The sequence below is a fragment of the Ahaetulla prasina genome, chromosome 8, assembly GCF_028640845.1.
Source record: "Ahaetulla prasina isolate Xishuangbanna chromosome 8, ASM2864084v1, whole genome shotgun sequence".
Taxonomy (NCBI): Eukaryota; Metazoa; Chordata; class Lepidosauria; order Squamata; family Colubridae; genus Ahaetulla; species Ahaetulla prasina.
Genome location: NC_080546.1, coordinates 77797469 through 77805108, shown reverse-complemented (window position 1 = coordinate 77805108; position 7640 = coordinate 77797469).

Sequence of the window (7640 nt, the reverse complement as noted above, 5' to 3'; positions counted from 1 at the left end):
GGCATAACGTATTTTGTTGTGATCAGAGGAGTGGAGAACTCTTCTTGTGAAATATTTCTGGACACGCGCAATTGTATTAATGTTCGAAATGAGGTGTGGATTCCAGGCAGGCGAGCTGTATTCGAGAATTGGTCTAGCAAATGTTTTGTATGCTCTAGTTAGTAGTGTAGTGTTTCTGGAGAAGAAGCTACGCAATATTAAGTTGAATTGTTGTAAATCGAGGACTCTCTGTACTGATATCTCTTCCATAACGCATAGCAAAATATTCGTGTCTGGGGCATCCTGGAGAACTGTTCAACTTTTTTAAACAGTAGAGTAATGAGTGATTTTTGTATTTTTATGAGCTCAGCTGCAATGGGAACAGGTAACCTATAATTTGCATGCTTTCCGTTCACGTGGATCAATGGTACTGCATACTGGGGGTGGGTGGGAGTCTAAGCTGGGTTGAAACAAATGTCTTACTTTTAGTTGGCCCAATTTTCCAAGGAGAGAGATGGCTTCAGTCATTTGAGTTTGATCCTAGAAGAATTGGTTCTGCATCTTGTTCCAGAATAACTGCTGTCCTGACATTGCCATTCAAAGCAATAGTCCTGTATGGAATCTCCTGAACATCTATCTGCATGGCAAAAGAGGTAAGTCAGCAGATAGGTGAATGCTTTAAAACCTGAGTTTCTGACTACATTACAATTTTTCCGGGAAAGATCAGATCATGAGGGTATTTTTGAAGACCTACCAGGACCTGATGCTTGCACTGTGAACAGCTCCCTTTATAAGAGCTAGTTCTTGTTCTGTCCCTCCCATCTCACCTAAGAAAACACAAGCGCCGAAGGATGTCTGCCAGCAATTTATTTACAAATTGGCCTGGTTTCTTTTGGCAGAGGAAAGTTCTGGCAGCTGCTCTCCAAGTGCCAGCCAAGTTTCTTATCACGAGTCAGCGTGTTTACAGTCCATTGCTGGAGCAACCAGGAGTCTAAAGAATGGTCAAGAGTTACTCACGAAAATCCAAGCCTTAAATCCAAAGACAGTCTGAAGCTCACACGATGCAGTTCACACTTAGTAGCTTTTGTCCGTCACAAGGGCCCGATGGCAACCCCACCTGTTTTTATCCCCTGTGGGGTGTGGCTCATGACTCAGCACTCTCTGGGCCTGCCACACCTCTTCCTCTGCTGCGCACGCCTCTCTTTCCGATGCAGCCTAGGGTCAATCCAGGATTGATCCTCGTCCTCTATCTGTGGGGGCTCTGACACGCCTTCTTCCTGGTCTTCCGCCGGCACTTGAGGTGTTGTCAGGAAGGAGGGACCTGGAGAGGGAGGCCTTGTCAGCTCCTCTCCTTCACTCCCCGAGTCATCTTCCTCCATGAGAACAGGCTCAGGGGCCGGAGTCACAACAGTTCTTATAAAAACAGTTTCAATTAATAAGGGTTAGAAATCCCCACCCACTGTATTCACTTCCCATTCCTTTCCTTTAATTGTGAAAGCCTGAGAACTAGCATTTCCTTAACCTTACTGACCTGTAGACTAGATGAGAGGTGGTTCATGTAAACGGCAAAATATAAATACTTCAAATAAACGGAACTGTTCAGATGGTGTAACTGTTTTAAAGTAGCCTCAGTTGTTCTAGAAATCGTGGCCAACTAGATACACAAGTAGTTTCTTTGTGTTGAAGCCCTAATGTTTGAAGGGAAACTCCGTTTATAAACTGAGTTTAATCCCAAACACTGAACTTTCAGATTTACAGAAGCAACATTTGGGGGATACAGTCTTATCCAAAGCAATTTGTACAAATTGATTTTAATAGTTTCTACATGAGTAAAAAAAAAAAATTTAAAATCTTGATTGGATTTGAGCCCATCCACTATCACCACTCAAGAATCAGCTGCAGGCAAAAGAAATTCAAGATATTAGGTCCTCTTTTTGGGAATCTATTTTGGGAATGGGAGGCAAGAGATGATGTGATTTCGTCTGGTGATTGGTAAAAGAAACCAGTTATGGCAACTCAAAATTGCACTTAAAAATGACTAATATCAGAAATCACATCAGACAAATTACAAAAACCATTTTCTTCTGGATAAATATTTTAGACTGCAAACCATACATGCAATCAGGCCTAGGGCTCTACGTATCTGCATATATACAGTAGAGCTTTTATCATTTCTCGTTCCCAGGGAGCCTGTTCCAGATTTCTGGTATCTGCTGCTAACAATGGAGAAACAGTAATGGAGAATTTTTGAAATGAGCAAGGATTCCCAGTGATCCTATTACAATTAACAGTAGAGCTGAACCGTCTGGAAGTTAAAAAGTGGTTGGGACTTCTGGAATTTGTTGTTGTTAGTTCCGAAGTTGTGTCCGACCCATCGTAACCCCATGGACAACGTTCCTCCAGGCCTTCCTGTCCTCTACCATCCTCTGGAGTCCATTTAAGCTCATGCCTACTGCTTCAGTGACTCCATCCAGCCACCTCATTCTCTGTCATCTCCTTCTTTTGCCCTCAGTCGTTCCCAGCATTAGACTCTTCTCCAGGGAGTCCTTCCTTCTCATTAGGTGGCCAAAATATTTGAGTTTCATCTTCAGGATCTGGCCTTCTAAAGAGCAGTCAGGGTTGATCTCCTCTAGGACTGACCAGTTTGATTGCCTTGCAGTCCAAGGGACTCGCAGGAGTCCTCTCTAGCACCATAGTTCAAAAGCTTCAATTCTTTAGTGCTCAGCCTTTCTTATGATCTTCATTGAGCTACGCAAGCCCCTTTGCCACAACAAGGCAGTAATCCATGAAGGGTACTTCTGGAATGGAAAGAAGTTATTTATTTTAGAACATGGTTGATGGCTTGGTTCAGTCTGATGGGTCACACAGTAAAGGCGTGAGATATACAGTGGATGGATAGATGGATGGCCAAAAAGTGGCAGAAATTTATTTTTCCCGAAGAATATATCTATGCTACTACAGTATAAAATATTAACTATTGCGTGTCATGTGAAAACCATACTTTATATAACTTCTATGAAATAAATGTAGATAACTAATATTTAACTTCTATAGTATACTGAATAGGGAAAAAATTCTTTTACATATTTGTCAGCCTGAAAACCACCCAAAGCCTAATTCAGCTAATAGCCTAACTATTCCTGCTAATCATTATTAAGATCCCTACTTTCTATCTAATAATCCAGTATTGTAAGGAAAGCACCTTCTTTAAGAGCCACTTAAAGATAATCGGAAGTGATCAGGAAATAGGATTTGTTAGAAAGATTTATCGCACACAGACTCTCTCTCTCTCCTGTTGACCAGGGCATGTGTCTTCTGACACTGATTAAGTAAATGAAAAATGAGAGAAGCAAAACATCTTCCTCAAGGAAAAAAAACAGTCCAGTTGTCTTTTGAAGAAGCATCTTTGAGACAACTATGACCTGGATGACTGAGAATCTCACAGACGTTTCCCAAGAAACCTTTATTTTTAAGAACATAGTGATAATAAAGACTTGAAGTCATAAAGACTTGATGACATTGTACTTTTCCGGATTTGACCATATAACAAGTCATATAATCAGCGAACTGGTTCCAGTCAAAACCAAGGCCCCGCCCGAAAACTTCCAGGAGTTTCCATGGGCAGATCAAGAGGCAGCAACAGGCACTACCTCTCAAGCCGCTGCCACACCTACTGAGCTGCGCAAGTCCAAAAGGACCTGTAAATGCCCCACCTACTTGCGTGACTACGTATGTAGATTGGATTGTTGCAACTGAGCAGGGAGGGGTGTTAGATATTGACCATTTGCATAGTTTTCTATCTGATCCATTGTTTGAGGGGGAAAAATACTCAAACATGATTGAGCCCTCTGGCAGCTCCCTATAGAGAGACTAGCTGCTGGATAGTATATAGTTGCTGAATAAAGAGCTGTTGTCTGAAGCCTATCTCCAGTCTCCTCATTTTCCCAATTTAACAATCTTTTCCCTTTAACTGGTGTTACTGTAGAAGGAAGAGATTTGTCTGAACTGAGGAGGTCAGTGTAAGAGGTGAGTTGGGGACTGGGACACTGTGCAGGAGAAGTTCGGTTCACAATCCATTGGCTCAGTGGTGGTCGGTGATTGAAACACATAAGAGAATATCTCTCCTGCCGTCTTGAGTCCAGAAGCACTTTCATAGGTGGAAGCGTAGACATTTTTGTGAGGTAGTGATGTTTAGTACTGTAAAGAGCCCCAGACCGCTCCTGAGTGAAGGAGTGGAACGTGTTCTGTCCTCCTTCGCCTCCGTCTGAATGATGGCTTAATTAGCTGGCATTATCAGCTCTGGCAGCAGAATAGTGAACGTCTGCCAAGTTCTCTGATATCTCCCTCGACGCTGGTGAGTCACTTCAGCTCTTAGTTAATCAGTTGATTTGCCGGCTACGAAGAGACACAGCAGTGCTCACTGCCTTTATATCCTGTGGGGTGTGGCTTCATGACTCAGCACTTCCTAGGCCTGCCCCATCCCTGCTTCTGTTGTTCCCTCCGCTCCTGCCTACGACCTAGGATCCAACCAAGCCTGATTGCTATCAGCTGGGTCTGAAGGCGTGGCCTGGGAGGGGAAAGAGTCAGGGGACGGAGGCCTCATTATTTCTTCCACCTGGCCTGCTTCTGGCTCCTGGAGCTGAGCCAGGGAAGCCGGTGCTCCCAAGGTAAGTCCTGACGGCCCTTCCCCCTCACTTTCCAAGTCACTTTCTGGCAGGAGGCCCAGCTCGGGGGGCGCAGACACAACAGAACGTCTGGCAGTTTGACCTGAGGTAACGGAATGTGAGGCAACTGGCAGTTGGAACAGAGTTCTTTTCAGGTTGGGAGGGAGAGTAGAACATCTAACCTCTTAGCATCAGAGCGTGTTAATATACTGTATATGAATTTATTGTATATAAAATACTAATGATCTGATGGTCATTTCGAAAAATCCTTTCTTAGTGAGCACCTAGAAGCCAAGAGGAACATACGTGCCAAATTTCAAGTTTTATATATATATATACATACATACAGATTAGGAAATAAACCTATTGAGTTTAAGTTTGGAATTAGAATTTTACAGTGCGCTTATATTCTGCACTGAGAGCAGACCTAATTTATTTAGTGGTCCTTTTTCCTAATACGTATTTTATGATGATAGCTTGACCATGTGGTTCTGTATGGTTCTATTTGGAAATACCCTCTTGAATTCACTGAGATTTAATCTCAGATTAAAGAATTTCAGTCTCCCTTCACAAACCCCCTGGCCTTATCTAGGAGAAAGCATGAAGCTGTAAACAGCCTGAAGATGACGAATGGGATTTCATCGAGATGTTGCCAAGACGCTTCCAATTTTACGTGGGAGAAAACTCAAATAACCAAAGATATATATATAAATATATATAAAGCGATGCCTAAAACTGCTCAGAATGACAGTGCTAAATAGTCTTCCAATAGGCATTGAGGTATAAGTCATTCAATATAGCATACCTTTTTGGGCTCCATCACTATGCCTTTTCCATGAATACTAGCATCACTCATTTCATAAAGGAATGCCCATTTCATAAACAAATGTTGATTTGTATTTTGACTAAATATTTGTTAGCTCCAAGAGAACCGGGATTTAATTCTTGCCAGACTACCTGCCCTGTTCCCACTTTCCAGCTTGTTCAGATAAAACCTCCACAGATAGGGGTAAAAACAGATATCCAGAATGCACTCTCTGTACAGACTTACAGATATAAGTCTAGCTATGTTTATTATTATTATTGTTTATATTTATATACCGCCCTATCTCCCAAAGGACTCAGGGCGGTTTACAGGCATTTAAAAGCAAATAAATACAATCTAAAAACAATTAAAAAACTTATTCAAAGCCTAATAATTAAAAATATAAAAAATAAAACCCAAGTTAAAACCCATAAATTAAAATCTAGATAGCTTACATAGTCCATTATTTATACATCAGCCTTTATCAGCTTTGTGGCTTCTGAATGTAATAGACTCAACAGTGTTTTCACTTCAGCCATCCAGACTAATTAAAGGGAATGCTGCCTATAAATGAGTTAAATCCAATTTTACCCGCAGGCATAAGGTGGGGTAGAATAGCAATGCTAAAATGCTAACTATTTTCTGATTTATTTCTTCTGCGTTTAATAACTAATGTTCTCCTTCTTGGCTCTTCTAGATGTCAAATCAGTTCCAGTCATCGTGATCTCCCAAAAGTTGAAATTAGTCCAAACATTTGAAGATTAGTGCTGTAGGTTGTGAGATGCCTCGATTGTGAGATGGCATTAGTTAGAGGCAAAGATACAAAATGAATGGGGTTTTTATTTGAAAGTATTACAAAATAAAGATTTCTGTACAAAGAACACTTTTGTTTTTATTGCTAAGTTCTTATATTTTGAAGCTCATTCTATTGCTAAGTTCTTATATTTTGAAGCTCATTCGCTCAATTTAGTTTGAAATACCTGCTGCCTATTTTAACTTGTGATCTAACAACCAATGTTTACTTACTGTTTTGTGTTCTATAGTTTTAGATTTGTCTATCCTTTGTTTTATGTTCCTTTTATTTTGCTTTAATTCCTTTGAATGTGGCCTTTGGAATTTTGGATCTATCCCTGACTCTCCTTTGCCCAACTTTCCACATTACTTTCATGGCTTGATGGATGTTGTAGTAGGATTGTTGAACTTCTAGCCAGCATCCAGGTCCTCACTTCTTTATGAGTTGCTGGAAGTATCTTGAGCTACTATGCAATTATCTGACTTGTTCTGTCTTGCTTCAAGTTGCTGGAATCTAGGCTTTTATTTGCCAGCACTCAAACTGAGCTACTCAGAAAAGTTTGACTGATATTTTCTGGATTGTAGCAAATCTTGTCTGTCTTTCTGTTCTGCAAAGGTCCTGCTCTGTTCGATCCTGTCTTTTTTTCCAACTGTTCTCCTATCTCTTCATGCCTTCTTTCATTGATCTTTGTTATTCCGCCTCTTTAAAAGAAAGAGACAACACAGTATCAACAGTAGAAACCTTTAAATTTCTAGGTTCTATCATATCGCAAGATCTAAAATGGACAGCTAACATCAAAAACTTCATCAAAAAAGGACAGCAAAGAATGTTCTTTCTGTGCCAACTCAGTACGCTCAAACTGCCCAAGGAGCTGCTGATTCAGTTCTACAGAGGAATTATTGAGTCTGTCATTTGCACCTCTATAACTGTCTGGTTCGGTTCTGCAACCCAACAAGAAAGACACAGACTTCAGAGGATAATTAGAACTTCAGAAAAAATAATTGCTACCAACCTGCCTTCCATTGAGGACCTGTATACTGCACGAATCAAGAAGAGGGCCGTGAAAATATTTACAGATCCCTCACATCCAGGACATAAACTGTTTCAACTCCTACCCTCAAAACGACGCTATAGAGCACTGCACACCAGAACAACTAGACACAAGAACAGTTTCTTCCCGAAGGCCATCACTCTGCTAAACAAATAATTCCCTCAACACTGTCAAACTATTTACTAAATCTGCACTACTATTAATCTTCTCATAGTTCCCATCAACAATCTCTTTCCACTTATGACTGTATGACTGTAACTTCGTTGCTGGCAATCCTTATGATTTATATTGATATATTGACCATCAATTATGTTGTAAATGTTGTACCTTGATGAACATATCTTTCTT